The 25,902-nt window shown below is 37.4% G+C and overlaps 1 long non-coding RNA gene across 2 annotated transcripts in view; it reads right to left on the bottom strand.

The window, feature by feature from the left end:
* The window catches only part of LOC140712976 (uncharacterized), a 110,405-nt gene that overhangs the window by 21,083 nt on the left and 63,420 nt on the right, over nucleotides 1-25,902 (bottom strand). Inside the window, exons 3-4 of one of the 2 annotated variants that reach the window (XR_012094860.1) lie at nucleotides 9,490-9,565; nucleotides 5,950-6,294 (exon numbers count right to left, since the gene is read on the bottom strand). This is a non-coding gene — a long non-coding RNA (uncharacterized lncRNA). Of the gene's footprint in view, nucleotides 1-4,077; nucleotides 6,295-9,489; nucleotides 9,566-25,902 lie in introns of those variants that run through there. The other variant, XR_012094859.1, reaches the window with a different exon arrangement.

Here is a 25,902-nt window from a genome sequence, read left to right as displayed (position 1 = left end):
CAAACTGTCACTGTCTGCTGACAATGTGATGGTTTACCTTGAAAACCCTAAAGACTCCTCCAGAAAGCTCCTAGAACTGATAAAACAATTCAGCAAAGTTTCTGGATACAATATTAATGTGCACAAATCAGTAGCTCTTCTATACACCAACAGCAACCAAGCAGAGAATCAAATCAAGAACTCAACCCCTTTTACCATAGCTGGAAAAAAACCCCTTAGGAATATAACTAACCAAGGAGCTGAAAGACCTCTACAAGGAAAACTACAAAACACTGCTGAAAGAAATAATAGATGACACAAACAGATGGAAACACATCCTATGCTCATGGATGGGTAGAATCAATATTGTGAAAATGACCATACTGGCAAAAGCAATCTACAAATTCAGTGCAATCCCCATCAAAATACCACCATCATTCTTCACAGAACTAGAAAAAAACAATTCTAAAATTCATATGGAACCAAAAAAGAGCCCACATAGCAAAAGCAAGACTAAGCAAAAAGAACAAATCTGGAGGCATCACACTACCTGATTTCAAACTATACTATAAGACCATAGTCGCCAAAACTGTATGGTACTGGTATAAAAAGAGGCACATAGACCAATGGAACAGAATAGAGAATCCAGAAATAAACCCAAATACAGCCAACTGATCTTTGACAAAGCAAACAAAAACAAAGTGGGGAAAGGACACTTTTTTCAACAAATGGTGCTGGAATAATTCGCTAGCCACATGTAGGACATTGAAACTTGATGCTCATCTCTCACTTTATACAAAAATCAACTCAAGATAGATTAAGGACTATAAGACCTAAAAGTATAAAAATCCTAGAAGATAACATTGGAAAAAGCCTTCTAGACACTGACTTAGGCAAGGATTTCATGACTAAGAACCAGAAAGCAACTGCAATAGAAGGAAAGATAAATAGTTGGGACTTAATTAAACTAAAGAGCTTTTGCATGGCAAAAGGAATATTGAGTAAACAAACAACCCACAGAGTGGAAGAAAATCTCCACAATCTATACATCTGACAAAGGACTAATATCCAGAAGCTACAATGAACTCAAACAAATCAGTAAGAAAAAAAAATCCCATCAAAAAGTGAGCTAAGGACATGAATAGATAATTTGCAAATGAAGACATACAAATTGCCAACAAACATATATAAATGCTCAATATCACTAATGATCATGGAAATGCAAGTCAAAACCACAATACCATACCATCTTACTCCTGCAAGAATGGCCATAAAGGCCGGGCGCGGTGGCTCAAGCCTGTAATCCCAGCACTTTGGGAGGCCGAGACGGGCGGATCACGAGGTCAGGAGATCGCGAGACCATCCTGGCTAACACGGTGAAACCCCGTCTCTACTAAAAAATACATAAAACTAGCCGGGCGTGGTGGCGGCGCCTGTAGTCCCAGCTACTCGGGAGGCTGAGGCAGGAGAATGGCGGGAACCCGGGAGGCGGAGCTTGCAGTGAGCTGAGATCCGGCCACTGTACTCCAGCCTGGGCGGCAGAGCGAGACTCTGTCTCAAAAAAAAAAAAAAAAAAAAAAAAAAGTAGATGTTGGCATGGATGCAGTGAAGAGGGGAACACTTCTGCACTGCTAGTGGAAAAGCAAACTAGTATAGCCACTACGGAAAACAATGTGGAGATTCCTTAAAGAACTAAAAGTAGAGATACCATTTGATTCAGCAGTACCACTACTGGGTATCTCCCCAGAGGAAAAGGAGTCATTACATGAAAAAGATACTTGCACATGCATTTTTATAGCAGCACAATTCACAATTGCAAAATCGTGGAACCAACCCAAATGCCCATCAATCAATGAGTGGATAAAGAAACTGTGGTATATAGATACAATGGAGTACTACTCAACTATAAAAAGGAATGAATTAACAGTATTTGCAGTGACCTGGATGAGATTGGAGACTATTAGTCTAAGTGAAGTAACTCAGGAATGAAAAACCAAACATCATATGTTCTCACTGATGTGTGGGAGCTAAGCTAAGGACTCAAAGGCACAAGAATGACACAATGAACTTTGGGGACTTAAATGGGAGGGGTGCTAGGGATAAAAGACTATAAACATGGTGCAGTGTATTGCTCAGTTGATGGGTGCACCAAAATTTCACAAATCACCATTAAAGAGCTTATGTTACCAAATACCACCTATACCCCAAATATCACCTGTACCCCAGATACCACCTGTACCCCAATAATTTATGGAAAAATAAATTTAAAATTATTTTTAAATTTTTCATGGGTACATATAGTAGTTATATATGTGTATAAGGTATATGAGATGTTTTGATACAGGCATGCAGTGTGAAGTAAGCACATCATGGAGAATGGGGTATCCATCCCCTCAAGCATTTATCCTTTGAGTCACAAACAATCAAATTACACACTTTAAGTTGCTTTAAAATATAAAATTATTAACTATAATCACCCTATTGTGCTATCAAATAGGTCTTATTCTTTTTTCAGTACCCATTAACCATCCTCACCTCCCCTGCAAAGGGATTTAATACAGGTATTTTGGACTTACACAATCATTACACCATAAGAAGACCTGGGGGGAAGGAAGGGCATGCTACTTCTAAATGGTTTTATCCATTAAAGGAATTAGTTGTATGCAACAGAAATGGACTCTGGCTGGTTGAAGCAGAAAAAGACTTGATTAAAATTGTGTACAGTGTCGAAGTAATAGGAGGATCTTCCGGATAACATTACTGAGCCAAAGATTGTTCAGACACATACACTAACTAGCTCAGGTCTGTGAAGTTCATCTATATAAAAAAGGATCAGCTTGTGTTCCTGCTACGGACACATTCCTTGCTCATTCAGGCAAATGGAGATGTGCTACCTGCATCCCTGTGGAGTTGCGGTGGAGGTCTCTACTCCTCCAACCATTGGATTCCTGGTGCCTTTCTCCATGCAGATCTACCCCATCTTTTGCCACTCCTCATTTATTCATGGCACCAAAATCTCAACTTCCATTTATCATTCCTGTGACAGAGAATGAAAAAAGTGCTTAAGGGAAATCATAGAATCACAGTGATCCACTAGGATGAATGCAGGAACTGAGACAGTTCTGGGACCTTAGGAATATGGTATAATATATCTTACATAATATACAGTCTCCACTGAATGCATTAGGTAATCAGTGAACACTGTTACAACACCTTCTGGTTTCTGCCTCATGAACCTGCTTGACCATTCTTGTATTTTTGCATTTTTAAAATAGTATTGAAACATTTCTTCCAACCTTGAGCAGCATAATATTTAACAGTGAAAGCAGTGAAACAGGGTGAGAACAGGGATTCTTGATACTACCATTAGTTTACAATATGGTGCAGAAATTATTGCCAATGTATTAATAGCCAAGCTGTCTGGGAGCCCTTGGGAACTCTTCTACCTCATATCTTCTTAATTACCTATAAAATATGAATAAAACAATTGTTTGTCTCAGTTTCCTTGGGAATACCCTGGTTTCTAGTTATCCCAGTGCAATTATCGATAATGTCCCAGTTAGGTAAATTCTATAATCACCCTGTTTATAAAGGTCGCCTTTCCTCTGGGTATCATTATCTCAGTAAATCTCTATAGATGTTTGAATCCATAACTAGTTTAATGAATATTCCCTAATGTTTGGGGCAGATGTTTTCTAATTTTTTGCTTGTTTTCCACTCCTGCCTTTTGATGCATTGATGTAGGTTGCCATTGCCTCTCAAGCATGCTTTCATCTGGGACACTGACATTGGCTACTTTTTCCTCCACGAACATATTAGCAGGCAGGCCCTATATTCTTTTATTCCTTTCTGTTCCATGATTAGCATCCCTAATGGCGCATACCCAAAATTACAAGCTTGGCACGTTGTGGAAATGTGTAATGGTTAGAAGGAAACTCATGATGTAATGTTACATAAAAGGAGAGAGACTTGAAACTATTTCCATGTGTGGCACTAACTATGATTTTTTAATAGCTGTGACTAGAAACATAGTATTTTGAATTGGTAACAGTACTTATCACCTCCTGGGGAAACAATATTATGAAACAAATATTATTTTGTCTTTTACTCATACAAATTTGCCTTTATTCCACAATTCATCATATAACAGAGAAAGGATGTTTTTAAAATAATGCAATGGTGTTAGTTATCCCTTTGCCTTAAGGAGTGCAGAGTCCACAAGTTTCTAGAGGTGCTCCGGCAAAATCATTTAGTATGTAGATTTTAGATCAGTGACAAACCTCTCCAGCTTTCTTTATTTACATATGGAAAGAGACTCTGAGAGATATTTTCAAGGCCTCTCTACAGTGAGTTTAGTGGCTCCACAAGAGAGATGAGACTCAAGGTCATCTTTGGTTATCCAGAAAACTCCTCATCGGGGACTTTGAGGATCTCCTAAATTTGTCAAGCTTTGCATTAACCAGTTCACAATGAACCCAAGGAAATATGGAGCTTTGTGCATCACTGGAATTGATGGCTGGTTCTGGGCCATCTCGTGTTTCTTCTTAATATTCTCAGCATGGGTTGTATTATCTAATCCAGACATAAAACAACCAGTTAAGTATTGTGGATGATCTCTGAGTAACTTGATCTGCCAATGTCTCCCCATGAGATTTCTTGTCTCTTCAGTGGCAGCCAAAATAATTTAGTGAAAAGAACATGACTTTTCAAGTCAGGTTGTCCTGGGCTTGAATCTTCAATCTACCACTTAATAGCTTTATGTCTCTGGACATCAGCTTTTTTTTTTTTTTTTTTTTTTTTTTTTTTTTTTAACCCCTGTGACTCTGTTTGCCTAGAATAATCACAACTTCTCATTGATTATTGGGAACATTTTAAAAGTTTCCTCTACGGTGCCTGATGTGTAACAGGTACTTAGTCATAGTTAGCCATGTGGTCTGCTCTAGCAGCTGGGAATAAAAAGGTTGACAAGTATCTTGATTTTCAATTAATTTTCTATGAATGCAGAGGTGTACTCAGTTTAGGGGGTGTCCGTCTTCCAAGTCAGGTGGAGAGAGAGGACTGGCAGTGTGACTCAATCCATTGGCGCTACTGCTTTTTGTGTCTCGTTGCTATGGTAAAGCTGGTTCTGCTCAGCTTGCTGTTGAGAAAATCCTGTGGATGATCTGGATTCCTGCCGGCACTGCAGTGGTTCCTGCTTGGTCTACCAGATGTTCTGTTTTGGTCATTGTCCTTCTAATACTATGCCAGAGTGGCTAAGTCTGTAGGGCTTCCTATCTCAGTCTTTCCCCCTTAAAATTAGGCTTGCCTTGAGTTTGTGGCACCTACCTAAGAAAAGCCAATTATTATTATTATTTTTTCAATTTCTCTTTGGTGTGCTCATTGTCATTTTCTTTCAGCATCTCCTGCTGTGTAGTACCCTGGTTGAGCCCAAATTTCCCTAACCTTGGATTTTGAGGGAATAGGGGCTGGATTCTTCATTCTTTCCTCTTTGAAAAATCTGAGCTTCTTATGCAGGGTGATACATTCTCTACATAAAACTTTCCAGAGGAGGGGCAACCTTTCTTCTAGCTGAAAAGTGACTGCTGCTTTTATATTTGCATAATCAAGAGGAACCACACAGGTGAACTTTCACAGAACAGAGATCAGCTCCTAGGTGACTTTCTTTTTAGGTTTCTTCTTAAATTGAGAGGTCACTCCAGAACAAAAATCAAATAAAGCAAAACAAAGCAAACAAAACTCGTCTGCCTCATCAGTCACCATCATGAGAGCTGTTATATTTCATGAATTCTAGGGCAACACTGACAGTAAATGCAGCATTATTTTATGTTCCACTAAGGAAAATACAAAAGTAGTAGATGAAGAATAGAACAAGAAACCTTTGCCAATTAAACCATGATGCATGCTTGATTGTAAGACCCATCGAAATTACAGAGATATTAAAATATGAAAATAAAACAAAAACAGCCAAACCTGAGTCTTACAGTTGGTGAAAAAACGATAAATGACTTCCTCATCAGTAAGAATTAAAGAACCTCCTTCTTCAGTTAGTGATCAGGAGACTAACCAGACCAGATGGCATCCTGTCGATTCAGAGGGAGGTTAAGAGGTTTGGGGTAAGGAAGCGAGGAGGAGGGAATAATGAGGTGGCCGTGCTTGGTATGCATTAAATTCAAGCATGTTATATTCATGAGTGAGAAACCCCCTGCTTTAAATCCTTCATACACACACACACGCACACACACACACGTGCACACACACACACATTTCTCCCTCATTTCCATCTGGACTTTGTTGAAAACCTCAGGTCAAGCCAGCCTGGAAAAGAAAAAAAAGAAAAAATACAGTGGAGCGACCTTCTACAGCATGACATCATGTCTCCCCTGTTTCTCATTATAGAGTTGAGTTTCAGATGTTAAAATCATATCCTCCTTACCCCTCACTGCTTTCTTCTTGCCTTCCCCCACACAATCCCAATTTGATGGAGTTCCATTGTTTTTACAGTTAAACCGCAGTGCCAGACGCACAAAATTATTAACCTGACATTGGGAAAACACATCTTATGAGTCAGACTTCAGCTTCTATAATTTTTTAACTCGGCAGAGATTCTAGTGTATTTCTTCACCAGCTGCCAGCCTGTAACTTCTTTTTAAGTTTTTAGTTTGGCCCTACATACAAGAGGTTATATTTCATAAAATAAAACTTTGGATTTGTTAAACGGCATTACTTAATTTACATAATTTCTTAGGCACAGATGTGAAATTGTGACAGGAGTTACAGAACAATGTGTACAATTTTTAAAATTTACGAAATAGTAACATAGTTTTAAATTTATAAAATAGTGACAATTTTGAAAATTTATAAAATAGTGACATAATTTAAAAAATTAAAAATGGTGAAGATATGCCACAAAAATGGAATAATGCTTGTTCTTCTCACTAGAAAATATAGAAAGGCTGTATAAGAATTTTGGCTACAACATACAGTAATTTCTAAAATCTTAATCCAAAAATATCCAAATTATATGAAAACTTAGTTAAAAAATTTAAAGACTAATTTATAGTGAAACTACAATTTGAAATACATTGCATTATTTTTAATATTAGTAACTGTAGTCCCTAGTGTTTTATTAAAGAGGAACATTTGTGCAAGATAATATCAGCGGAAAATAGCAAACTAGCCATTTCTAAAATAAGTTACATTTCTATAGAATGATGACAATGAGATATGCGAAGCTGTCATTGTCTACCCCTCTGCCAGATGTAAGCGTCTATTCATAGAAGAGTTGTAGAAAACTGGAAAATGAGTGAAAGGAAAATAGCATGGTTGATCCTGGAAATGTAACTGACAGGTGAAGTGCTTTAGGTATGAATAGACAGGGAGAAGCCAGATGGAAAAGCAGAGTTATAAATATATACAAAACTTACAACTCCACAAAAGAAACATATTCTTTCTTAATATCTAAAGATATTTTCAAAATATATAATCATTGGCCAGGCGCGGTGGCTCAGGCCTGTGGTCCTAGCACTTCGGGAGGCCAAGGAGGGCAGATCACTTGAGGTCAGGAGTTCAAGACCAGCCTGGACAGCATGGTGAAAGTCCATCTCTACTAAAAATACAAAACTTAGCTGAGCATAATGGCATGTGTCTGTAATCCCAGCTACTCAGGAGGCTGAGGCAGGAGACCTGCTTGAACCTGGGAGGCGGAGGTTGCCGTGAGCTGAGATTGCGCCATTGCACTCCAGCCTGGGGGACAAGAGCAAAACTCCATCTCAAAAACAACAAAAAAACAAAATATATAATAACTTACTAAGCTATAAAAATAGGTAATTTAAAAATATAGAAATAATTCAGATTCCATTGTTCTACTGGAAAAAATATTAGAAATTAAAAAAAATTTAGGCCAGGTGCAGTGGCTCATGCCTGTAATCCCAGCACTTTGGGAATCTGAGGCAGGCAGATCACTTGAGGTCAGGAGTTTGAGACCAGCCTGGCCAATATGGTGAAACCCTGTCTTTACTAAAAATATAGAAGTTAGCCGGGTTTGGTGGCGGGCGCCTATAGTCCCAGCTAGTCAGGATGCTGACGCAGGAGAATTGCTTGAACTTGGCAGGCGGAGGTTGCAGTGAGCCGTGATCACGCCATTGCACTCCAGTCTGGTCGTTGCAGTGAGGCTTCCTCTCAAAACAAAAAAAAAATTAGCTGGGCATGGTGGCATGTGCCTGTAGTCCTAGTTACTCAGGAGGATGAGGCATGAAGATTGAGCACAGGAATTTGAGGCTGCAGTGAGCCAAGATCATGCCACTACGCTCCAGTCTAGGCAACAGAGCAAATCCCTGTCTCTAAGAAAAAACAAAAGAAAAATTTAAAATAAACAAAACAGCTAATAGAAAATATTTTTAAAACTGTGTAAGATACTGATAGTTCTCTACTTATCTGTGCTGTCATTTTATATAATAATAGAATTTTTAGGCCAGGCGCGGTGGCTCAAGCCTGTAATCCCAGCACTTTGGGAGGCCCAGACGGGCGGATCACGAGGTCAGGAGATCGAGACCATCCTGGCTAACACGGTGAAACCCCGTCTCTACTAAAAAAATACAAAAAACTAGCCGGGCGAGGTGGCGGGCGCCTGTAGTCCCAGCTACTCGGGAGGCTGAGGCAGGAGAATGGCGTAAACCCGGGAGGCGGAGCTTGCAGTGAGCTGAGATCCGGCCACTGCACTCCAGCCTGGGCGACAGAGCCAGACTCCGTCTCAAAAAAAAAAAAAAAAAAAAAAAAAAAAAAAAAATAATAATAATAATAATAATAGAATTTTTAATTGGGCCCACGGTCAACCAGTGAAAGAATACATTTCCTAGGATCCCTTGATTCTAGACGTGGACATGCGATCAAATTCTGGTCAATGTGGCGGGTGGCAGTGATGTTTGCAACTTACACTTTGCAAATCCTTTTCTTCCTCCTTACGCTGCTTCTGTGGGATAGAATGTGGTTATGATGCTAGGACCTACAAGAGTGATCTGAAATCACGACGGGAAACTGCCTATTGTGGAAACTGTTGTGGGTACAGCAAAGAAGAAAAAGACCAAGCACCCTCAGCCCTAGACTGCCTGCATGGACGTATACCTCATTTTAGCCACTGTTAGTTAGGACCTCTCATCTATAGCAACTGAACAAGATTTCTAACAAATACGCCTCTTTTCTTAAGTAGGAAAAAACCCAAATTCGAGATTATTGAAAAATGATCACGAGGATATTGGATATCAGATCTTATATGCTGGAAACTAAAAATATATCCAGAATATATTCTCTTGGTGCATTTTTTTAATTAAATAAGGAGGAATGAAACTAAGCTAACACTCATCAAAGAGTTAGAAAATATTCAAATTAATCTAAGGAAAGCAAGAGAAAAAATTATAGAAGCAGAAATTAAGACGGAGAAACTGCCGATAAAGTTAAATATATAGCGTGAAAACAAAACATTGCAAAATAATTTTCTCCAAGATGGATACAGACCTGAGTCATTTTTATGAGTTTTTTTCAAATCTTCTGATAACTGGCATTTGCCATGGCACATGAAATATTCCAGAGTCTACAAGAGGAAAGAAAGTTTTGTTATTTACTATACAATGCTAGCTTAACACTGATACCCAAATCTGACAAAACAGACTTTTTTTTTTTTTTTTTTAATACTTTAAGTTCTAGGGTACATGTGCATAACGTGTATACTTGTGCCATGTTGGTGTGCTGCACCCATCAACTCGTCAGCACCCATCAACTCGTCCTTTACATCAGGTATAACTCCCAGTGCAATCCCTCCACCCCTCCGCCATAATAGGCCCCGGTGTGTGATGTTCCCCTTCCCGAGTCCAAGTGATCTCATTGTTCAATTCCCACCTACGAGTGAGAACATGCGGTGTTCAGTTTTCTTTTCTTGCGATAGTTTGCTGAGAATGATGGTTTCCAGCTGCATCCATGTCCCTACAAAGGACACAAACTCATCCTTTTTTATGGCTGCATAGTATTCCATGGTGTATATGTGCCACATTTTCTTAATCCGGTCTGTCACTGATGGACATTTGGGTTGATTCCAAGTCTTTGCTATTGTGAATAGTGCCGCAATAAACATACGTGTGCATGTGTCTTTATAGCAGCATGATTTATAATCCTTTGGGTATATACCCAGTAATGGGATGGCTGGGTCATATGGTACTTCTAGCTCTAGATCCTTGAGGAATCGCCGTACTGTTTTCCATAATGGTTGAACTAGTTTACAGTCCCACCAACAGTGTAAAAGTGTTCCTATTTCTCCACATCCTCTCCAGCACCTGTTGTTTCCTGACTTTTTAATGATTGCCATTCTAACTGGTGTGAGATGGTATCTCATTGTGGTTTTGATTTGCATTTCTCTGATGGCCAGTGATGATGAGCATTTTTTCATGTGTCTGTTGGCTGTACGCATGTCTTTTTTTGAGAAATGTCTGTTCATATCCCTTGCCCACTTTTTGATGGGGTTGTTTGTTTTTTTCCTGTAAATTTGTTTGAGTTCTTTGTAGGTTCTGGATATTAGCCCTTTGTCAGATGAGTAGATTGCAAAAATGTTCTCCCATTCTGTAGGTTGCCTGTTCACTCTGATGGTAGTTTCTTTTACTGTGCAGAAGCTCTTTAGTTTAATTAGATCCCATTTGTTAATTTTGGCTTTAAAACAGACAAAATTAAAACTCTACATTTATGATCACCGAGGCAAAACTTGCTAAAATGCTTACTACAGGAAAAAAATTCTATGTTTCCAATTACATGGCAAAAAACTACCTAAAATGTTTATGAAAGACAAGAATAAAACTGTATTTACCATATAAAGACAAAATACTACCTCAATATTTTACAAACCAAATGTAGAACTATGTTAAAAATGATATCTAAGAATATGAAATAATATAAACACTATTAGTGCAATGTATCATGGCATCACTAGATCAAAGGAAAAAAATTTGAACATTTTTATAAATTCTGGAGATACATTTTCTATACTTTTTTTTTTGAGACAGAGTCTTGCTCTGTTGCCCAGGCTGGAGTGCAGTGGCACAATCTCTGCTCACTGCAACCTCTGCCTCCCAGGCTCAAGCAATTCTCATGTCTCAGCCTGTAGCTGGGACTACAGGCCAAGTGCCACCATGCCCAGCCAATTTTTGTATTTTTAGTAGGCTAGTCTCGAACTCCCGGCCTCTCCCAAAATACTAGTATTATAGGTATAAGTTCTATAAGTATTTGTTAATACTTAGAGATGCAAAATTGTATATCCAACCATGACAAAACAAGGAAAATTAACATGGTAGCAAACAGCACTCTCTCATAACACTAACATCGTACCAAGCCCACAAGGAGGACAGGAACACTGGTTTTCATTACTTTTTAAAGGTAGTTTTTTAACAGTTCTAGCCAAGAACAAGTCTATAATATTACCATTTCTCAGTGATATTTTGAATGTAAACAAAAATGACAACACAAAATCCTAGAAGGAAAATAATAGAGATAATGATATTTTCCTCTATATGAGAACAACATTGGTAAGTATTATGGAAAAATATATAATTAAAATTTATGTAATACCAATTCTAGATTAGCTAAGGAAAAAAACGTAAAACAATGAGAGACTCAAATAAAAATGAATAAATGGAGACACAGTATGTTTCTAATAGGATGATCCAGTATGTTAACAATCCTCCTCAGGTTGATTTATATATTTAACGTAACTTCAGGCAAAAACCCACTATGAATATTTTGGGCCTATCCAAATTTTTTTGGAAGTGCAGGAAGTCAAGAATACAGAATAATATGTACAATAAAGATTTTTAGCGTTGTCTATGTTGAGGTAATTGATACAGTAAAATGTACAAATCTTGATTTTATAGCTCAGTGAATTTTTATGAATGTGTATATCCCTTGTGATTACCACACAAGATATAAAACATTTTCACATTCCTAGAAAGTTCCCCCATGTTCCCTGCTAATCAACAGCCCCAACTCGGAGATCATTATGACCTTTACCACCATAAATTAGTTTTGCCTGGTATTGAATTGCATAAAAATGGGAGCCTATAGTATATACTCTTTCATGTCTCTTTTTGACCATCACCCATGTAGCTGTGCGTATCAATCATTTGCTCTTTCTTACTGCTGTGTAGCAGTGCATGGTATGACTCCGTATCTTGAAGATTCATTTTTCTCTTGATGTACATTGTGTTATTTCCAATTTTGGACTTTTGGAAATAAAGCTGCCATAAACATTCTTGAGTACGTCTTTTTGTGGCTATATACTTTCAAGTCTCTTAAGTATATACATAGGAGTGAAATTTCTGGGTCATAGGATAGATGAATGTTTACTTGATTAGAAACTGGCAAACATCTTTCCAAAGTGATTTTACTGTTTTTCTTTCCCCTCTCCCGTCAATGTATATGAAACCCAGTTGCTCTATATCCTCATCAGCACTTCTATTGCTGGTCTTTTAACTTTAGTTATTTTGCTTGTGTGAAATTGTATCCCATCATTTTAATTTTCATTTTCCTGGTGAATAATGACATTGACTATCTTTTTATTTGTTTACTTTCTATTCAAACATTTTGCCTTGTGAAGTGACAGATGGAGTCTTTTGCTTGTTTTAGTTGTCTGCTCCTTATTGATTTGCAGGTATTTAAAAATATATATGTTGGGCACAGATCTTTTTTTGTTAGGCATATGTATTGTAAATATTTTACCCCAGTGTGTGACTTGCCTGTTTGCTTTATTGATGAGAAGTGACTTTCTGATGAGTGGTATCATTTTTGATTCAGTCTATTTTCTTTTAAAGCTAGTCCTTTTTGTATATTGCCCAATAAATAATCTCTCACCCCAGGGTTGCAAAGATATTCCCATATGTTTTCCTACCGAGGCTTTAAAATTTTAGTCTTCACATTTAAATCTCTGATACTTCCTTGAATTAATTTTTGTGTACGATGTAAGAAATGGATAAATATTAATTTTGGTGGGGGAAGATGTCTAGTTGTTCCAGGACCATATATTAAAAATTAAGTTCCACAGTGAAAACACTTGGACACAGGAAGGGGAACATCACACACTGGGGCCTGTTGTGGGGTGGGGGGAGGGGGAGGGGGGAGGGATAGCATTAGGAGATAAACCTAATGTAAATGACGAGTTAATGGGTGCAGCACACCAACATGGCACATGTATACATATGTAACAAACCTGCACGTTGTGCACATGTACCATAGAACTTAAAGTACAATAAAAAAGAAAAAAAATTAAGTTCCAGTTTATAAGCAAGATAATCTCTTCATTTATTTAGATTTTATTTAATTTTATTCAGTCATGTTTTATAGTTTACAGTGCTTTTGTCAGAAATCAAAGGCTCATATTTTTGTGGGTCTATTTCTCTAGTTCCTTTGATCTATTTGCCTAGCTTTAACAACAATAGCACATCGCCTTGTTTATTGTAATTTTGTAGTAACTACCAAAACCTGGTATTGTAAGTTCTCCAGCATTGCTGTTCTTGAATTTCTTGGTTATATCAGGTCATTTGCATCTTCATATAAACCTTATAATCAGCTTGTATATCTTTACTAATAAAAGCCTGCTGATATTTTGACTGGGAATATGTTGAATTTTTAGAGCAATATGGAGAGGACTGGCAAATTAACAACATTGAGTCTTCCAGTTCATGAGCATGATAATCTCTCCATTTATTTAGATCTTATTTAATTTTATTCAGTGATGTTTTATAATTTTCAGTTAAGAGGCTTTGTATAATTTTCATTAGATTCCCACCCTAGGTTTTTATACTTTTTGATGCCCTTGTATTTAATGTTTAAAAAAAATTATTCCCAATTGCTGCGGCTAGTGTTCAGAAATACTCTTGATTTTTGTTCGCTTACATTATAACCAGCAGTGTTGCTAAAATTCACATATTATTTCTTGTCAATAAATCTGTCGGCTTATTTATAGATTTCTTTGGAATTTCCATGCACATAACCATGTCAAGTACAGAGCGTTACTTCTTCCTTTCCAATGCTTAGAACTGTTATTTCTTTTTCTTGCCTTATTTCAACGGGTAGAACCACCAGTATGATGGTCAATAGAAACAATAATAGTGAATATTTACATTAAATTTCCTATTAGCTGTACCACTGTTTTAGTAGATAACCTTTATAGATTTAGTTCTTCCTTATACCTACCATGTTAAGAGTATCCTTTTAAGTAAAAAGGTGTCAAATTTTATGAAATAATTTTTCTCTATCCAATGATAACATTTTGTAGTTTATTTTTCTGAATCATTTGATGTGAATTAAACTGACTGATTTTAAATGTTATGACAACTTTGCATTCATTGAGTAGCTAGACTTGTTTATGATATATTATCCTTCAAATATATTACTGATTCAATTATTTTGCATAGGATTTTTCTATCTATGTTAATGAGGAATATTGGTCTATGATTTTTCTTTTTCTTAAATAGTCTTGTCGTATTTTGGTATGATGGTTATGTGAGCCATATAGAATGAGTCAAAATGTACTCTTTCTATTTTCTGAAAGTTTGTGTAGAACTGGTATTTCTTAAATGCTTGGCAGAATTTTCTTCTTTATTTTGTTTTGGCTTGTGTGTCTCTTTGAAGATTGTTAATTTCAGGTCTTATCTCATAACTCTCTCCCTCTCAATTTTTTTAATGTTCTTTTTTCTCTGTTCTAATTTCTACTTCTATTGATCTGTCTTTAAGTTCACTCGGCATTTCTTCTGCTTCCCTTCTAGCCTGGTATTGTCCATCTAATGAATGTCTAATTTTAAATATTACTTAAAATTATTTATTTGTATTTGATGAATAAAAATTGTATGTATTTATGGTGTACGAACATGATATTTTGATATATATATACATTGTGGAATGGTTAAATCATGCTAATTAACATATGCATTAACTTAAAATATTTTATAATACCTATCTCAGTACTTCCATTTCTCTGTTGAAATTATCAAGTTTTTCATCCATTAGATCTATTTTTTGCTCTAATTTTAAGAGACACTTTTAGTAGTGATTTTACAGTCATTTTTGGGTTATCTGTAATCCTTATATAGATTATATTTTTCTTTTGCACAAAAGTTACATTTTCCATATTTTTGCCCTGAGCTGTAACTTTTTATTGTGTTTAAAAACCATGGAGACTTGTGCTCGCTTTGGCAGAACATACACTAAGAAGATTAGCATGGCCCCTGTGCAAGAATGATGCGAATTTGTGAAGCATTCCATTTTCAAAAAAAGAAAAAAATAATAAAAATAAATAAAAACCATAGAGACGGAAGTAAATATTATTTCTTCCAGAAAGGGCATATCTTTTCTTCTAATCAGGCAGCTAGAATGAAAATGGGAGGCTTTTTGCTTTGATCCAATAAGGAATTTAATAGGATTGGGGCTGATTTGGAGATCTAGTTTCAGATTGCCTTTGTTTTCAAGATTTCTTGAGTGTGAAATCTTATCTATGTATATAATAGGCCCTTCCTTCTTGTAGACTTTGGCTCTCTAATCACTTTTTAGTCTTGCCTCCGGCTTCCCAAATGCTTCTGTAAGACACTGAGCAAAAGTCTATGATAATTGGTGGCAGGAAGGCTCTGCTGGCTCTGCATTTGGGGTTTCTAAGGTTCTGTTTCATTATGCCAACTCACATGGCTGTTAAAAGTTTAACTGTTTTTTTTCGTACCCCAGACGATTCTTTCTGCCTAAATTCAGCAAGTGGTCCCAGGAGGAAAGCAGTTCATAGTCTGTGTTCACCCAAGAAGGGCTGCCCCTCTTTGGAAGTCTTTAATTCTTTGCATTCATAGTCCTTCAATGTGTTAAAAATATTCATTTTACTTCATTTTTTTCTATTGTTTTGGTGAGAGCAATAGTCTGTCAACATTCTATATCTGACTTTACTTGAAGTAAAACTCTGCAATTAAATTGTCGGGGAGAAAAGGAATCGCAAGGTGATGTTTGCATCACAGAATTTTAGAGCATACTATAATTTCACACTGTAGTATTGCACAGAGTAGACCAATGCAGTTTGGTAAACAGAATAGAAACTCAAAAAACGGGTTTTAGTTTGTGATAAAGATTATTTCCTCTCAAAATTTGTAGAGTAATGTGTATTTAAGACATATAAAATACCTATTTATTTAAAAAAGTTAGAGCTTTTCCTCACCAAGTAATCCAAAAAGAGATTATATAGGAGTTAATTTGAAAAATGAAGCTACAAGAGAAAATATTTTACAAATACAAGAGAACATACCAAGAGATGCAAAAAATAAAAAACAGAAACAGACTCTGCTTACATTAGTAAAATATTTCTAAGCATAAAATTAAGAAAAAATGAAAAAGGAGAATAAAAATAGAATTTTTCTGTCTCAAAATTATTACAAATTTGAAAGTCCAACTTCAAAGTAGGTGTATTTGCAAAATAAATGATACACAAGTGTTATCACCCTTAACATATAAAAAGCTCTTATCAATCAAGAAAAAAGCAAATAGAAAAATGCCTTAAGAGGTAATTCACAGAGACATATCAATGGCTTATGAATATATTTTAAAATTTACATCATTAGTAATCAAAGCTGCCTCATACCATTTTTTTTTGTTCTCCTCCTGAGGTGAGAGGGAACTCCTTAATATTTTCATAGACTCTTTTTTATTCTATATATTTTAGGTGTACGAAACAATGTTTTGATATACACAGTGAAATCATTGCTACAGTCAAACCAATGAACATATCCATCATCTCAGTTACTCTTTTTTTGTGCTAAGAGTATCTAAAATATACTCTCTTAAATTTCCAGGACACAATACAATATTATTAATGTGCAATACAATATTATATTAATAATACAATATATCTCTAGACTTATGCATTTTTCTAACTATGTCTTTGTATCCTTTTACCTGCATATAACAACTTACCATCAACGGATAAAAGAATTTTACATTTTTGTTCCATCCTCATTTTATGTTTTGATGTCACAATTAACATATTTTTTCCATTAAGGAAATATTGTATCTATCATTATTTACAATACTTTTGTCTTTTGACCTTTATACAAAGTTGTAAGTGATTTAAACACCACCATTATGGTATTATAGTATTCTGCATTTATACGTTTACTTTTACCAGTGAATTTTATACTTTTATGTCTTTTTATGTTAGTAATTAGTGTCCTTTCATTTTTTTTTTTTGAGATGGAGTCTTGCTGTGTTGCCCAGGCTGGAGTGCAGTGGTATAATCTCAGCTCACTGCAACCTCTGCATCCCAGGTTCTCCTGCCTCAACCTCCCAAGTAGCTGGGACTACAAGCATGCACCACCATGCCTGGCTAATTTTTGTGTTTTAGTAGATATGGGGTTTTGCCATGATGACTGGGCTGGTCTTCAACTCCTGACCTCAAGTGATCTGCCCACCTCAGCCTCTCAGAGTGCCGTACCCGGCCTTCTTTCATTTTCATTTGAAGAACTCTCTAGCATTTCTTCTAAGGAAAGTCAATGGTGATGAACTTCCTCAGCATTTGCTTTTCTGAGAAAGTCTTTATTCCTCCTTCATTTCTGAAAGACAGCTTTGGCAGGTATAGTTCTTGACATTCCCTTGTATGTGACATGTTGCTTGTCTTGCTGCTTTCAAAATTCTCTCTTTGACATTGACTTTGGAAAAGTTTATGATAATGTGTCTTGGTGAAGATCTCTTTGGATTGAATCTATTTAGGGAATTTGGGGCTTCATAGATCTGGATTTTCATATCTCTCCCAACATTTTGGCAGTTTTCAGCCGTTGTTTCTTTTTTTCTTTTTAAATGTATTATACTTTAAGTTCTGGGATACATGTGCAGAATGTACAGGTTTGTTACATAGTTATATACGTGCCATGGTGATTTGCTGCACCCATCAACCCATCATCTACATTAGGTATTTCCCCTAGTGTTATCCCTCCCGTAGCCCCCACCCCCTGACAGGCCCCAGTGTGTGATGTTGCCCTCCCTGTGTCCATGTGTTCTCATTGTTCAACTCCCACCTATGACTGAGAACATGCGACATTTGGTTTTCTGTTCTTGTGTTTACTGAGAATGATGGTTTCCAGCTTCATCCATGTCCCTGCAAAGGATATGAACTCATCCTTTTTGATGGCTGCATAGTATTCCATGGTGTATATGTGCCACATTTTCTTTGTCCAGTCTATCATTGATGGGCATTTGGGTTGGTTCCAAGTCTTTGCTATTGTGAACAGTGCCGCAATAAACATACATGTGCATGTGTCTTTATAGTAGAATGATTTATAATCCTTTGGTTGTATACCCAGCAATGGGATTGCTGGGTCAAATGGAATTTCTGGTTCTAGATTCTTGAGGAATTACCACACTGTCTTCCACAGCGGTTGAACTAATTTACACTCCCACCAACAGTGTAAAATTCTCCACATCCTCTCCAGCATCTCTTGTTTCCTGACTTTTTAATGATTGCCATTCTAACTCAACCATTGTTTCTTTAAGCTTTCTCTTCTTCTCTCTCTCTTCTCTATTTTGGAATCTCATAATGCATATACTGATTCGCTTAATGGTGTCCCATAAGTCCCATAGGCTTTCTTCATTTCTTTTCATCTTTTTCATTCTTTTATCTCCTCTGACTGGATAATCTCAAAATATCTGTCTTCAAGTTCACAGTTTCTTCTGCTTGCTTTAGTCTGTGGTTGAGGTTCTCCATTGCATTTCTGGTTACATTCACTGTATTCTTCAGCTCCAGGATTTTCTGTCTGGCAATTTTTTAAATGATTTCTATCTCTTTGTTGAATCTTTAGTGTTTTTTACATATTTTTTCCTGACTTCATTGAGTTATCTATTTGTGTTCTCCTATATCTTGCTGAACTTCTTCAAAATAATTATTTAAATTTCTTTCAGGCAATTTATAGATCTTGATTTCTTGGGGGTTTTTACTGTGTTCCTTCGTGGTGGCGTTTTCTCTTCCCTCCCTCCCTTTCTTCCTTCTTTCCTTCCTTTTTAAAAATGTTTTTAAAAAGCAAGACTTATAGCTTTGCATTGATGTCTGCATGTTTGATAGATCAGTCACCTTTTCCAAACTTTACAGCCTGGCTTTGGTGGGAATCAATTTTCATCTGCACCTAAGTGAAAGACTGCAAGCTGGGTGAGGCTGTGGCAGCTTTGTTTCCAGAGGGCGTGCAGGTATAGTCTCCATGTATTGCTCCCCGTTGAGGTCAGCATTGACAAAGACTATGAGGGCCTCAGTGGCCAAGGCTGCAGGTGTTTGTAATGGCAGCAATAACAGTGTGGGCTGTTGGAGTCCCCAGAAGGAAGGTTGTTGTGGTCCTTCTGTTATACCATTCCTCACAGGAGAGAGTCCTAGCTGAGGGATTCCCTCTTGATACTGGGTCTGGTGTGGGCTTCAGGAGGCTGCAGTGGTTTCAGGCCAGAGAACAGGTGCTCAGAACAGGTGTGGCACCTGGGTCTTGGGATACTGGTGCACTCACAGAGGCATGGGTTTATGCACATCACCTACAGAGCTGGGGTCTAGGACTTTGGGGTGTGCATCTCAAGCCCAGAGAGAGGGGATACAGCAGTAGCTCAGACTGTGGGGACAGAGTGCGGCAGTGGTATGGCCCAAGGGATAGAGTGGTGCTGTGATGACTTAGGTCCCAGGGTATGCGGTAGTACAGCAAAGACTCTAGTTCCTGGGAAAGCAGGGTATTGTAGTATCTCAGGCCCTGGGAGTGGGGGTGGGTTGGGGTGCTGTGGCAGTAAGACCCCAGAATGGTGGGGTGCAGCAGCAATGCAGGTCCCATGGGGTGGGGTCCAGCAGTGACTTGAGCCCAGAGGGATGGAGTTGCTCTTCAGCAACTTGGGCCTAGGGATAGTGGGGTGCTGGGTGTCCCAGGCTTCAGGTGGTAAGGTGAAGTGACAGCAAGACCCCAGAAATGGAGAGGTACTATGCCTACTCAGGCAATCAGGGGTGGGGTACAGCATTGGCTCCCTTAGTTGGGCTCAGCACTGGCAAAAACTGCAGGGTGTTGAAGCCTGCAGGTATCTGCGTGGTGATGAGGGCCACTGGGGTCCTCCTGCTTACCTTTTCCCCTCAGAAGAAATCCCTTCTGGCTTTGAGCTGATCCCAACTGAAGAATGGAGTAGTGCAAGCAGGGTGTTTTCTACACAGTCATCTTTGGTGTTTTTTGCTTCACTGAGTTTCTGCTACCTCTTTGTTCTACTCTGGAGCTCTCTCAGCAATTTCACTGGCATATAGTTATTAGTTGTTTTTGTGGGGGAGATGAAGATTGGCACCTTCTAGTCTGCCATTCTGCTGGTGCTACTCTCTATTAGGCTTTTAAATGAAAAATTTAACATGAATTAAAACTTAGTCAAGGAATGAATTGCCCACAATGAAGTATTTTTGAATCTTTCAAATAACCACGTCGTATTTGGTTATTTGTTTGGTGTCTTTTCTTTAGCTCACATTCTTTCATCCTGCCCACCCTTCTGAAAGTCTGACATTCATGAAATCTCCTAAGCATCAGTGCACCTGGTATCTACCATGACAACATTGATGATAATGCTAAAAGATGATTTTCCAAATCCCCAGACCCTTGGGGTGCCTGAGAGATACCGCAATTGCTTCAGTTTTCACCAAATCAAAGCGGTGCTATGTTGTAGGCACAAAGGAGGAGCCTGTACCCTCCCTTCTCTGTATCACACCTTATCACCCGGGTAGCACCATAAGCCTTTGTTTCCTTGGGGAAACAGCTCCTTTACCTCTTTCATATAATACCATCTATTCCAAGTTACAATGCCAGGAACTAAGATAAAATTATACCTTATTCCAATTAACCCAATTATAGTTATACCCAATTATCCCATTTAAAGAGCACCCTGGCAAGCAACTTTCATCTGAACTATTTCTTGTTCCACATACAATCAATGTAGAAAAATGGACACCTAAGCTATTAGCCCACTCCTTATCTTCCATGTCCAGATATAAAGGAATCTCTTTAATGATCATCTGCAACACCCACCAACAAATTCACAGGCTGAGTTAGGAATTAATCATGCTCCATTTCCTTATCTCTTTCCGAAAATCTTCTTCAAAGTTGGCAAGAACTCTCTGCTTCAACACTTACTGTATTGCTAATACTTGTTTGATCATAGGAAAACCATTTTGCTCATAGCCCTCATTTTCTTTCTCCATGTAAGTCACTATCTTTACCTATATTCCGGAGACACAGTGAAGCACAACTAATTGACTCTAGTCAATCTATAGTGAAACAAGTGGCAGAGAAGCCCAAAAATAAGCATCAGGAAAATCTTAAGACTCTAAGTCAATGAATTAAAGAGCTAAAAGCCTCCATAAGAAAGAGAACTGACCTTCTGAGCTTTTGTCCCTTGGGGAATATTAGTTTTACCTTTTCTGCTAAAATGATGGCAGCCAGGCTGGGAACTTAGGCTAGATTATTTATTTAATGTGACAGCCCCTCCTCTCCTTTCTCTCTCTCCAACCCTTTCCCCATGACCTTTCCAGATTCTGCAAGTTTTTTTCTTTTTAATTAAACCTCATCAAAAAATGAGAATTAGGTGAACAGGTATTGAAAACTTGAGTTACCTTTTGTTGCTCTTTGTTTCAAAAAAATGTTTAAATATTTCCCAGATGATCTTTACCTATGGAAATTAATGGCAGCAACTGCAGCCTTTAAAAAATGTTAAATCATCTCACTGATGTTCAGAAAAAACAAAAGTTCCGTAGTTCCAACTGCCTGTGTGGCAGGAAGAAAACTGAATTCTTGAAAAAGGTCTGTTAATTACAGCTTTCTCTTGTTAAAAGAATGATTGCTCAATGGGAAATGGAAGATCACAAATCTTCCACTTTTGGAACTAAATGATAGTAGAGTTTTAATACCCTAACACAAATAAAACCTCCTCCTGTGTGAGCTACTCAAACCCTGCATTGCTTGACTAATGTGTTGAGTTCAGTAGGGAGGCCTGCAATGTAGTAATTTCTCCAAGGAGGCTGCAGGGAGAGGAAAGTACATTCCAGACACCTAATCATTTACAATTGAGTTTAATGAGGTAGTAATTTACAGCTTTCGGGGTGGAAGTATGGAAAGGTCCCTGCCAGGAACTGGACAGACTCTTTAAAATCCTGGAGTTTAATGAAGGCATTAGAGGGTGGTTTCATACAGCTGAACTTGTGTAATTCCATCTGCTCAGTGCTTGGACAGGAAGTAAATGACAGGGCACTTGGGACCTACATCTGGAAACAACATGTTTCAGAGGATTTTATAAATCCTGCAGTAAAAGGAGAAGAAGAAGAAAGAAAAAAACAGAGGTGAAAGGGCATAATTATGGAGGACGAGGAAGTACAACAAAGAAGCGGCTTTGCAGGTTCTTTTCAGTTTGAAAAACAACATTTTCTAATGTCAAGGTCAGCCATTGATAATAATTGACAAAACACACTTATCAAGCCTGATACATGAAAACAGAAGGTACTGAAGCTTCCTTTTTGGACAGGATTTGGATGAAGGCTACAAAGTAGTTCAGGATCCACTGACCTTACCTGAAGATGCCCTTCCAGTCTTCCAGCAGTATAGCAGCTACCTTCTTTGTTGTCATCATTTCTTGGTTTGTAATATACTGGGTTAATTTTGCTTTCTGTTCACTGTTGCCTTTCAAATACAGCTAGCACATGAAAGGAGTCTGCCTTAAAGAGCTGGAAAAAGCTGAAGGCACGATGACATGTTGTAAGGGTAAAAAGTAGCTGCTAGACTGGTCTTTATATTATATGCCAATGGTTGACATAAATTGAGATTTGTTTCTTCTCACTTAGGCTGAATTTGTATGTCAATTTATGTTACCCCTGTTTCAACTCCCCCAAGAGAAAGTCTCATGCTCCCCAATTTCCAAATCCTCAAAAACATTCTCCTGTTCGTGACCAAGGGTTCTCATTCTTTCCTCCTCTTGTTGTTTCTGAATATTGGAAAGAAATGAGGTTAGATCAAAGAGAATAGAGAGGAACCATGACATTCCTGGCCATTAAAGAACATGGATCTCGCTTAAAATTCATCCCTTTGGCAGGCTGTTATAAAATATTTTAGAAGGAAATATTGTGTGACTATGTGCCAGGCAGGCAAGTGGTGCTAGCAAGAGAAATCAGATGCATTCATAGTGAGCTATGTTACTTATTGGCATCTCAATCACATTGACAATCCTAATCATTGATAACAATGTTTGAACATTTACTCTATGCTATGTGGTTTACATGCATTATCTCATTCTTTCAGTAATCCTATGAAACAGATTATACTTTTATCTCATTTTGCAGATGAGTAAACAGGTGCATAGACATTAATAGCTCAAGGTCACTAGGATAGTGGGTGGAAGGGAGAATTCAAACTCATCTTTTTGCTCATATATAACTCACATATCATAAGAATTAAGCCTACAGTCTTATCTCTTTTGATGTATTACCTTGAGTTTCATATGTTTGGATGTCATAGGAACTTTTAAAAGATTTGGCCAGAGTGATGGTCCTGATGACATCAGGGAAACACTTTCAATTCCTCCAAAAAGCAAAAATTTCTATCTTTAAAGTATGTCATATGATACTTAGACTATTGAGTACAGAAAAAAAGGATTTTTTTGTATCATACTTTTTAAAACCATAGACCTTAAATATAGCTCAAAGAAAAAAGAAATTGGTTTTCAAATGCTTTGTTTTCTTGTTTTCCAGAGAAGGAGCTCTTTTCCATGTCTTAAGTTTGAATACATTCTTTTGCTGATTAAAAATCATAAACAAGTTTTTTAGTGTCTCAAGATCTATAGTCTATGTTTTGAAAGTCTGGGCAAAATATCTACACTGGAATAATAATTATTCTTTGCAAAGTTATGTGTGCCTGTCCACAATGAGAACCACGTGACAAGGTGTTTAGTTACAATTCCAATCCACATGAACTGGGAAGGACTTTCAAGTTAAATAAACCTTCACATGTGTGACAAAAACAAGGTCCAATATATTCTACTATTGGTAATGCCAGCAAGGAAGTCTGAGAAGTGCTAATAAGGGTGGAGAAAATTTGAAAGTTTTAATATTAAGCTCTCATTTCTTTCTCCTTCTGGTCTGCAGAATTAATAGCCCGATTATTGTAATTTCATTGGGTACTGCTAGTTTATTTCCAGTTTTGAGAATATTACACTGCTAATCTTAGAAAAAACCAGTCTCTAACTTGGAAAAAACATATTTAGTTACCCACAAAACTGTTTTCTTTCTTAAACAGATCACAGAACTAATAAAGTAAGCAATCTCCCATCTTCTGGACCAGTGAATACAAGCTTACATTAGATTGCTGACATCAGATGTTACTTTCATGATGCTGGAGTTGTGATATGTATTACCTCTCAAATACATTTGGCATGAGTCAAACATTTAAAAATTAAGTCCATTATTCTTTTTTATCCTTTAGAGAAGTACACTAGTGTCCCATTTATCCAGCATGGTTGGGGACTGAGATCTTTTATTAAACAGATATTTATCCAGAAAGTTTACCTTCTCAAATGCCAGTTTTAAACACTTGTGACCAGATTTTATGGATCTTTCTGGACTATATGAGTTATCTGCTTGCCTTCTTAAAAAGAAGATGCTGAATACAACTTCTTCTTATCTTCACAACCTCTGATCTTTGTTCTGAATGACATTGACTGGCACTATCCTGTATTCTGCTGCATTGTAGAGTCACTGCTGATGTTTAAAAGGCTGTAGAGGTGTGAAGAGCTGTGCTAAGGCTGACTAGACCAGGTCATTTGAGTTCTCGCACAGGCCTTTGGAAATTGTGTGCGTATATGTGTGGGGGTGTGCTCTCTCTGGTACCATCCTCATAGTTGGTTGCTTCTACTCTCTTTGGATGGAATACCTCACCCTAAACACGTGGCTCTGAGAGAAGCTGCTAAACTCTGCCTGGGTAAGCTGGGACTTTGTGACATCTGTTTAGGTCATTTGGAGACCGTGGTTGTTCCATTTCTCATTCTGGATTGTGTAGTAGATATCCGAGACTGCCAGATTACTCACCTCTGAGTAAGCAGGCAATTTCTAATGTTATGCTTATTTTGCAAAATGTTAAACAATTTCACACTCTCCATCCCAAATCTTTGTGTGTGTGTGTGTTGTAGGCCTTACTTTACTAATGATACTACTGTCTCTTTCAATCACCCCCATCAGAGGCCCAGGTCATAGCATGGACCTTTGGGGCACATTATTTTAAAGCCCAATATCTGAGTTTGAATTTCTTTTCCCCAACTTGATATTTGCATGATCAGAATTAGGTGAACAGGTATTGAAAAGTTGAGTTACCTTTATGTTACTCTTTGTTTCAAAAAAAAAGTTTAAATATTTCCCAGATGATATTTACTTATGGAAATTAACGGCAGCAGTTTCAACCTTTAAAACATGTTAAATCATATAATCATTGTTTCTGATAGGATGATCCAATATGTTCTCAATCCTCCTTGGGTTAATTTATATATTTAAGTCCAAGCAAAACCCCAACATGAATATTTTGGGCCTATCAAAATTTTTTGGGAAGTACAGGAAGTCAAGAATATAGAATAATATGTACAATAAAGATTTTTAGCATTGTTTACATTGAGGTAATTGATACAGTAAATGATCACAAGCTAAGACCCATTTAACAAATATTTTTTGGGTACCTGTTGTGTACCAAAGAATATTCTGGGCTCTTGGGATACAGTGTACAACCTAGTTAGTTAACAACAAATAAGTAAATGTACAGATGTCAACTGGTGGTAGTGCAGGGGGTGTGTGGGATATGGTGTAAGTGGTTGAGATGAACTGAAGATGTTTATGAAAGCTGCTTCAGAGTGGTT

The sequence above is a fragment of the Chlorocebus sabaeus genome, chromosome 12, assembly GCF_047675955.1.
Source record: "Chlorocebus sabaeus isolate Y175 chromosome 12, mChlSab1.0.hap1, whole genome shotgun sequence".
NCBI classification, from domain to species: Eukaryota; Metazoa; Chordata; class Mammalia; order Primates; family Cercopithecidae; genus Chlorocebus; species Chlorocebus sabaeus.
The sequence above is the reverse complement of the archived record's forward strand: the minus strand, read 5'-3'. Positions and strand labels throughout refer to the sequence as shown.